This window comes from Chrysochloris asiatica, unplaced genomic scaffold (assembly GCF_000296735.1).
Source record: "Chrysochloris asiatica unplaced genomic scaffold, ChrAsi1.0 scaffold00113, whole genome shotgun sequence".
Taxonomy (NCBI): Eukaryota; Metazoa; Chordata; class Mammalia; order Afrosoricida; family Chrysochloridae; genus Chrysochloris; species Chrysochloris asiatica.
Window position 1 is genome coordinate 2,051,777 of NW_006408631.1, and position 10,399 is coordinate 2,062,175.

General features: G+C 39.6%; 1 pseudogene; it reads right to left on the reverse strand.

The window, feature by feature from the left end:
• Positions 1-4,711: 4,711 nt before the first annotated feature.
• On the reverse strand, positions 4,712-5,523 carry LOC102834704 (annotated as a pseudogene).
• Between the last annotated feature and the right edge of the window lie 4,876 nt (positions 5,524-10,399).

The window sequence follows — 10,399 nt, forward strand, 5'->3', positions numbered from 1 at the left end:
TGCTCCTTAGAGGCCAAGATGGCCAAACTTTGTCTCTTATACTTTGGACATATTGTCAGGGGGAGCCAGTCACTGGAGAAGGACATCATGTTTGGTAAGGTGGAGGGTCAGAGAAAAAAAGGAAGACCCCCAATAAGATGGATTGGCCAAGTAGCAGCATCGATGGCAACAGAAGTGAGCTTGGCCAAGGAATGGCAGTGTTTCGTTCTGCTGTGCATAAGGTCGTTATGGGTCGGTACTGACTCGATGGCACCTAACAACAACAACAACTGCTTCCTTTCTTTTTTTGAAAATGAGGTTGAGATATTTTTTTCTTGGAGTGCTAGGAATCAGCCACATTTTACCCATGTTTTGAACAGCACAAGCTCTATAGGTAGCAGATGGACATTTTTATTTTCCATATTGTTTGCAGTCCAGTGGAGCCCATGTTCAGGCTTCAGGCTTTGCCACTTAGCACATCCTCTAGCACTCTGTTTACCTGACCAGCACTGACGTTGTTCAAAGAGACTGTTTCTTCTGACCAAATGTGTATGGGGTCTAGAGCTTGGCTTGCACATCAGAGGACTTGTGGACTAGGAGTAGGTTAGGATTCATTCTTCTCAGCTCCACTTAGCATTTCTCAATGAAATCATTGACACTCTGCCTGGAGAGCACTGGACTAAGTGGATACAAATCTCACACAGACCCAGCTTTGCCCTTGGCCACTGTGGCCACTGCCATCTTTACTCATTTGGGAGCTCCCTCCCTATACTGTTTACACTGAACTCACAGTCTCCACTCCAGATCCGACAAACCATGAATAAATCAGTGGATACCATTAGCAAAAAGGGGAACGTTCATTGCTTCTCTCTGCATAAACTGAAAATACAGTATACTTTATGTGTTCTTGATGGAATAGCCAGCCCACATACTGGCTTCTGCACTAGTTATAGACAAGTGAGTAAGATCATGAGAAATTAGCTTATATAGCAGGTACATGTTAAAGTTTTTTGAGAAAAAGAAAGGAAGTCAAAAAGATACACCTGCATGCAATTATAATAAGAAAGCATGCCCCATGAAGAAACTTAAAATGGTCTTCATAAAAGTACTGAGAAAATATCTCAGTAGTCATCCATAATGGGTTCCACTTCCAAAAGTTCTCTGTCATCTCTGGTTTCTTGTAGGTACTTGTTTCTTCCCCAAATTGATGGAAAGTCTTGGGTCATGTAATGGTGAGAAGAGACCATACTCACTGATCCCTGAAAAGATTGCTTTGATTTATTTAGCAAAGGGCACAGAGACCAAACACAAGTGAGGTAGCACTCAGGGTAGTAATAGAAAAGATGCAGCACATGGCTCCTTGGGCTCCCACAGTCCCTGAGAGGACACACAGCTGCCTCAGACACGTATGATCTAGGTTTATCCTTTGACCCATAAGTTCTACTTCTAGAAATCTAGTTCTGCTTACAGAAAATACAAAGGTCACGTAAATGATTGAGATGGCTTGTGGAGAGAAGACTAAGTCAGTGGGTGCAAGCTAAACTGAGTAGTCCAGAATTTATGTCTGAAACAGGGAATATGTGCAAAACCTCCTCTTTTACCTTGGAACCTTGAGCATGGAATGTAGGAGATATGTTAAGAAGGCCTCTGGGAGGTAGTCTCATCCCAACTGTGTGGTTGTGCATGATGGTTTCAAAGCTCTCCTCAAGTCATAATCCAACCTCTGTAAGATATTTTCACTTGCATACTTTGCAGCTACCTGTAACTCACCATTCTATCTTCTCAGCTCCATCACCCTCCTTCAAATATGTCTCCTCGTTATCTTGAATTCCCTTTTTATGTGTTCTCCTAAATCCTACAAGAGCTGCATGCTTGTGCTGTCTCAAATTATCCACTTGTACTTTGCCCTCCAATCTGTCTACAGTGTCCTCTTTTCTGAAACTGCCTGTCGAAGGACTCTGGTGACCCTGGTGGTGAATTTGCTTCTCCTCATCTTACTCTGTCTTTCAGCAGCATTCAATACAGCTGGCAACCCTTTCTTCATCTCTGGTACACGGTTATTAGGTGCACTCTGGTACATTGTTGTTGGTTCTGGCTCATAGCAACCCTATGCACAATAGAACACAACACTGCTTGGTCCTGTGCCATCCTCACGATCATTGTTACGTTTGAACCCATTCTTGCAGTCACTGTGTCTAGCCATCTCTGGTAAATTACACACACTAGTTTCCTTTCTGCTTCTTTGACTGTTCCTTTTCTACTTTTAATCTAACCTTTAATTTATAGAGTTCCTCTGCCATATCTTTAAATGCGATCAATACATGCTGATAAATCATATCTCTGGTAAATTCCAGACTTGCAAATATAATCACTAACTCTACATCTTTTTCTCTATGTCTTTCGGGCTTCTCAAACATAACATGTCTCCAACCAAATTCTTGATTCCCTTTAAGACCTCTAAACCCAACCTATCCTTCTCCTAGTCTTTCTAACTCGGTAAAGGGTATTTCATTTTATTCAGTTGTTCAAGCCAGAAACATCTCTTTCCTTCATCTCCCACATCTGATTCATTCAAAAGTCTCATGCTTTCTACTTTCACAGTAAATTTAAAATTGGTCTCCTTATCTTTATTTCCCTTCCACCACTTTGGTATAAGACAACACTGGCTCTCACTTAGACGCTAGCAGTGTGATTTCTTGGGTGCAACTCTTGCCAATCCACCCCATATGCAAGAATCTCTTAATCTCGAAAACAGTCATGCACCACATAACATCTATTCAGGTAATGTTCGGCAGGTAATGTTCTGAGTTCTATTGTAACAGGTAATGTTCTGAACTTTATTGCAACCAAAGGAGAATGAGATGTAGGGGGGCATAACATCTTTCCATATATAACACACGTATCTTATGTGGACAATTTTTTGTATACCAAAAGATTGTATTGCCAGGAATATAATGATATAAATACATATGTCTTCATAGTAATAATAAATATCCACATTACTCCCTTATGTATGTACTATACTGTACTTCCTATCTAACAACTGTACTGTATAACAGTGTATGCTGCAACTCATAGGCAGTAGCATCCAATCTCAATCATACATCTATTGAGTGCTGTAGTGTTACCTCTATGTTTAAATTTATTTGGAACAGATTGCTATGATATGCATCATGGCTCCTAAAAGCTGCAAAACCAATGATGTTCTAATAATAGCAACAGAAAGAGGCAGAGGAGAAGTGTCCATTTGGAAGTGAGACAAAAATTTATTAAGCAACCCCTTATGGCCCCCCAAATTCCCAAAATCAGTGTCACTGAGTCAATTCTGACTTACAGTGACCCTACAGGACAGGTTTTCTGAGACTGTAAATCTTTACAAGAGCAGATAGATTGGCTTTCTCCAGTGGAGAAGCTGGAGAGCTAGGTTTGATGAGCCATAGCGATAGAGCCGAGTGCCTTCAGGCTAAGGCTTCTGGTAGACTGATGTGCCCTATGGGCATTTATCAGCAGCCCTAAAAGAGCTTTGTAACATTGCTGGGACAGAGAGACCTGCCTGTGGGCACAGCTTTGGAGAAACTGTCCTGACTGGTAGAACTGTGCCCTGAGGATTTCTGGCCCTGAATCGTAAACCTGTTAATTTCCCTAAAATGCCCCAAAACTATGAGATAGTGTCTGAGTTGTGTACAGCGATCCCCACGAGTGATCTAAGCCAGCATGAGAAGTACAGAGTGCTGTGGGAAGGATGGTATGGTTCTCATTTCCTTGCAAAAGCTAAGTATAAAATGAATCCCTTTAGTACATTGAGGCATGGAGCTTATTCATAGATGCTTAAACGAAAAGCAGGACCAGGGTACAATATGCACAATGTCCAAATCACATAACGTCCTTTTCAAATTAAGCAACACATGACTGTAGTCAGAAATGACTTTCATGAACTACTTACTATGGCTTACAAGGCTATGCATGATTTAGTTATTGCTTCCATGGTTCAAACCCACAAACCCTGCCTCGGAAATCCCATACAGGGTCGCTATGAGTTCGACCGACCGATGACACATAGCAACAACAACAACCTCTTCAAGTGCATCTCATTCAGTTCTCTCTTTTGCTAGTGGAAATTGTGGCTCTTTCAGTTCCTAGAACAAACGCCAGCCTCAGGGCTTTGGTATAAATTGTCTCTTTATCCTTGGAACACTTTACCCACCCTTTTTATTGTATTCCCTTCATTTATTTGCACTTGGCATTAAGTACAGCGATTAGCACCTAGCACAAGGCTTTCAGTAAATACTTGTGAGTGCATCTAATGGAGATGCAACTGGCGGAGTCTTATAATAACCCACTGGCCAATGAGTGGGCCGAGAAGTCATTCACTCTGTGTCAGAAAACGCCTGTAAGAAAAACAGAAAGATGCTCAGATAGATGCCTAAGATTGGTGCTCCTTTGCCTATAATCTTATTGAGCAGATTAAAAAAATAACTAAAATATGAAAAGGACAATATTTAAATAACATAAAACAATTCAAATGCTTTTGGAAAAAAAGTAGGATGTAAATAGTGAATAAATAATGAATACTCACTTAATCAGTAATATAAGAGATTATTAATTTAGATAAATGATTCATATACATTTGTGATTCCTGACATACATATATATTTAGAAATTGATGTTTATTTATGTCTGTCAACCTTATTTCCATTTTCTAAGACACTGTGAAAAAACAACTTAAGACCATTCAATGGTACACAGCGGCCTGAGCAGTGGGGGCCTTGGGCCAGTCTTCAGCAGGAAACTGCTGAATAGACAGAGATGGCACAAGCCTTCAGAACAGTCTGAGACTCTGGCTAAGCTGCTGTAAATTTATGAGCGGGGATAGTTCATTCACCCTGATCACATTCTTCCTTGATCACAGCCTTTTCAGCAATGGCCTCCTCTTCCTTTTCAATCTCTTCTGGATCTCTGTAGAAATAGAGATCAGGCATGACCTTTCACCTGTGCTCTCAAAAGATGGTGCCACACATGCACAGGACTTCCCGGATCAGCATCCACTCAGACCCACTGAATGAGCTCCCTTGTTGATACATGGGATGGCAATGTCCATGTAGCAAAGAAAAGAATGGTGAACAAGTTAATATAGATGCTTCTGTGAGAGGCTGGTGGTCAGCCCTTGGCTCAGTAACCACCAGAAGCCGCGGTTTCAGGATGAATGCCTGGATCTGATTAGTGAAGATTCCGCTCAGCAATAGAACGGACTCCAGTGGCAGCAGCAAACTTCAACACAGCTAGCTGGCTGGCCGGTGTTCCTGAAGGATATGACACTGACCTCAGCCAGGTTTCATTTTCAATGGCAGTAACGAACTGCCAATAGAAACTTCTCTCAGGTCCTCTTCAGGTTTATGATGTAGATACCATCACTTTCTTTTCCTTTTGTTAGATGTACTCCTTAATTTGGAAGTCAAGGTTGGTGTCATATAAGTAGGTACCTGCTACAAGGAATTTGAGGACATCCTCATCTTTCATCTGCAGGACATCAAGGGCCCCAGACATTGTGAAAGTTCCCCCATTAAGTTACCATGGGAACCCAGGGCAATGCATTGTGGACCCTTCTCTGGGTAATTCCAGACATTTTTTCATCCAGATTTGTTTATAGTTCTCTTTGTTTTTTCTCCCAGTTCCTGTCGAGTTCTCTGACTTATGGTGACCCAATGTAGGTCAGAGTAGAATGGTCTCCACAAGGTTTCCAATGCCTGCTTTTTCAGAAGGAGATCACTGGGCCTTGCTTTCAAGATGCTCCTCCGTGAACTGGAATTACGAGTTTATGTGTTTGCAGTCAAGTGCCTTAACCTTTACACCACCCCAGAACTCCATTTTCAACAATTGTCTACTAATTGAACTACATTTACCAAGCAATAATTTATGTTTCTATTTTTATGTGTAATTTTAATTAGACATACATATAGCCCATAATAGGGAGCCCTGGAGGTGCAGTGGTTAAAGGACTTGGCTGCTAGCCAAAAAGTCTGCAGTTCAAACCCACCAACAACTTCCCTAATTAGAATGTTTAATTAACATTCTATGAAGAATGCTAGGCAAAAGTAAGGCCAGATAGCTTAGTTTTAGCATTGGTAGAATTTTCACTGGACTTTTTGAAATCTTTATAATATTTTTCAGACTTCTATCTAATATTCCTTTCAGGCTTTAGCCTATTGTAAGTTAGTAAAGAAAATAATACACATGACATGGTTTCTTTTATCTTTTGCCTTAAAAAATTCTCTCTGGAGTCCTGCAGGCTTTGCAGATTAGTAAATGTAAAGTGAATAGAATTTCTCAGGAAAGAGATAAATTATTTATTTAATCAATTGTGATATTTTGATAATAAGGTAGTCATGATTTAGAAAGTCCAGCAGAGCCAAGAGTTTCATAACATGCATTTTAGTCTTTTCTTAATGATTTTTCCACCCCCCTTCATGTCCTCTATGCCATCCCACAACTTGTCTGGTCTTTGGTCATCAGTGTTTAATGGATAAAATACATTCTTGAGATAGTCTCTAAATTCAGGTGGAATATACTCAGTATTGTACTTTAGCTTCTTGTGGACCTGTTTTAATCTTCTACAACTTCAACTTGAACTGCTTATGAGGAACTGATGGTCTGTTCTGCCTCTGGTCTGGTTTTGACTGATAGTGGGCTTTTCTATTGTCTCCACAGATGTAGTCAATTTGATTCCTGTTTATATTTTTGAAAAAGGTGTTTTCCATGAATGTTGATCTTGCAAAATTCTATCATACAATCTCCCAACCTCATTTCAATCACTAGGGCCGTATTTCCCACTTCTTTGTTTCCAACATTCACATTCCAATCACCAGCAATTATCACTGCATCTTATTTGCCTGTTTTGTCAGTGTCAGACTGCAGAAGTTAGTAGAAATCTTCAATTTCTTGATCTTTGGCTTTAGTAGTTGGTGTGCAAATTTGAATAACAGTCATATTAATTGGGTTTCCAATTATAGGCATATGGATACTATTCTATCACTGACAGTGTTGTTTTCCAGAATTGGTTTTGACATGTTCTTTTTAATGATGAATACAACACCCTTCCTCTTCAATTCATCATTCCCGGCATTAGTAGACCATGTGATCGTATGACTCAAAATTGCCAGCACCCGTCCATTTCAAGTCACTAATGCCTAGAATATCAACTTCAGGTATTCTGTTTAATTTTTGATGACTTTCAATTTTTCCTTAGTCATGCCTTTTACATTCTTCATTCTGATTACTAATAGATATTTGCAGCTGTTTCTTCTCATTTTAAGTTGTGCCACATTAAAAAGACAGGAAGGAAAGGCCAAAATGGATGTCAAACGAGACTCTGAAATATGTTTTTGAATGTAGAGTAACTAACCTGAATGGAAGAAATGATGACGTAAAAGAGCCTTGTGTTGTTGTTAAGTGCCATCGAGGCAGTTCTGACTCATAGTAACCCTGTATAGGGCTTTTGAGGAACAGTTGGTGAATATGAACTGCTGACCTTGAAGTTCAAACCAACCTTGTAGTTGCATGCTTATCCTACAGAAGATTTCAAAGGGCAACTTGAGAAGACAAAGTAAAGTATTATAATGAAATATGCAAAGACCTAGAGTTAGAAAATTAATAGGGAAGAAATACATTTAGTATTCAGTGGTATGACTAGGGTTGGTATATGTGACTAGTGTGGTGACTCATGGTGTCCCCAGCCCTCCTGTGGGTGGGACCAGATAGGAAACCACACCTCCACACAGGACCAAGCATTGTACAATGGGCCTAACCACCACAACTCCCCTTTTCCACAGGCCAAGGCCTTTCTCTCTACCCAATGGCAAGCACCACAGCCTTCCTGGCCCTACTGAGGGTGGGAAGGAATGTCAAGTTAATGCGCAAGGTGACAGGTGACACCAACCCTAATATTGTCATTGTGTTGGTGGCCCTTCCCCCTGCAATGCTAGCCTGCCCACTATTGCCACTGTTGCTGAAAACCCTAGGGCCATTTTGGGGTCACTCCCTCTGTTGCTGTCAGAGGGTGTGGTGCATACCTCCTGGACCTCCCCAGTGATGACAGTATCAGCATTTTTCAAGCTAGAAAAAAAAAAAAAAATCAAAGCCTCAAGTTACAAGTGAAAGATTCTATGGGCAAACTATTGAATGACACAGGAAACATCGAAAGAAGATGAATGAATATACTGAGTTACTCCACTAAAAAGAATGGATTGATTCCAACCATTTCAAGCAGCATAAGAAGGAAGACGTCCAAGGTGCACTGAAGGTACTAGCAAAAAACCCCGCTTCAGGAATTGATAGAATACAAATTGAAATCTTTACACAAACTGGTACAGAACTAGAGGTAATGAATATGTTTTCTTGTCTATGCCAAGAAATTTTGAAGACAGTTACCTGGCCAAATGACTAGAAAAAAATCCACATTTGTGCCGATTCCAAATAAAGGTGATCCAATGGAATGTAGAAATTATTGAGCAATATCACACACAAGTAAAATTTTGCTGCAAATGGATAAAAAACGGTTACAGTAGTACATTGATAGGAAACTGTCAGAAATTCAAGCTGGATTCAAGAGAGGATGTGGTACAAGGAATATCATTACTGATATCAGATTGATTTTGGCTGAAAGATATTTACCTGTGTTTTATTGACTATGTAAAGACATTTTACTGTGTGGATCATAACAAATTATGGGTAACACTGCCAAGAATGGGAATTCCAGAATACTTAATTATGCTCATGAGGAAACGGTATACAAACCAAGAGGCAGTTTTTGAACTGAACATGGAAATGTGGTACAAAGGTTATCATTACTGATGTCAGATGGATCTTGGCTAAAAGATATTTACCTGTGTTTTGTTGACTATGCAAAAGCATTGTACTGTGTGGATAACATTGCCAAAAATGGGAATTCCAAAAACACTTAGTTATACACATGAGGAACCTGTACACATACCAAGAGGCAATTATTTGAAGTGAACATGGGGATGCTGCATAGTTTAAAATCAGGAAAGGTGTATGCCAGAGTTATATTCTTTCATCATACTTATTCAATCTGTATGCTGAGCAAATAATCTGACAAGTTGGATTGTATGAAATAGAATAAGGCATCATAATTTGAAGAAGATTTGCTAACAACCTGCAATATGTTTTTTGAATGTGAAGAGGACTTGAAGCACTTACTGATGAAAATCAAAGACTATAGTCTTCAGTCCACAATGTAAAGTTAAAAAAAAAAAAAAAATCATCACAATCAGATCAATAAACAACATCATAATAACTGAAAGAAAGTTTGAAGTTGTTAAGAATTTCATTTTACTTGGATCCACAATCAATGCCCTTGGAAGCAGCAGTCAAGAAATCAAATGGTATATTTATTACATTGGACAAATCTGATTCAAAAGACCTCTTAAAAATATTAAAGAACAAATATGTCACTTTGAAGACTAAGGTGCTCTTGACGAAAGCCAAGGTATTTTCCTTTGCCTGTATGCAAATGAAAACTGGACAATGAATGTTGTTGTTAAGTGCCATTAAGTTGACGACTTCTGACTCATAATGATTCAGCATAGGGTTTCCAAGGAGCAGCTGGTGGGTTTGAACTGCTGACCTTGTGGTCTGCAGTCAAATGCTGATCCTACAGTGCCACATTTGAAGACCAGACAATGAATAAGGAAGATCAAAGAAGAACTGATACCTTTTAATTATAGTGTTGGAGAAGAATATTAAAAATACCAAAGAAGAATATGGAGTTCTGATAGTACTGTGCTGCAAACTACATGGTAGCCAATACAAATCCACCAACTGCTCTGAAGGAGAAAGCTAAGGCTGCCTATTCCTGTAAAGACTTACAGTCTCAGAAATTCTTCATAGAGTCTCTATGAGTCAGAATCCAATTGATGTCATTGGGGTTGACCAGAAGAAAGAATAAATACAGTCAGAATTCTCCTTAGAAATCAGTATGGTGAGATTTTGCCTCAAATATTTTGAACATGTTATCAGGAAGGAAAAGGACATCATGCTTGATAGAGGGTCTATCAAAAGGAAGACCCTCAATGAGACAGACTGTCTCAGTGACTACAACAATAAGCTCAAATGTAGCACTGATTCTGAGGATAGCACAAGACCAGGCAGTGTCTTATTCTGTTATGCATAGCGCTGCTATCAGCCAGAACTCAACAGTACCTATCAACAACAACCACACTGTCAAAGTACACAGCACATGACAGAACATTGTCCTACATCATGGCATTTGTCCTTATAGCATCTAACATGACCTCTCTTTTCTCCACTGGTTGTCATGCAGCAGTAGAGACAGAAATGAAGAGGAAAGAAATAAATAAAAGCTTTCCTTTCAATGGAACTGTTGGATTTTCTTTTATCCTCTTTT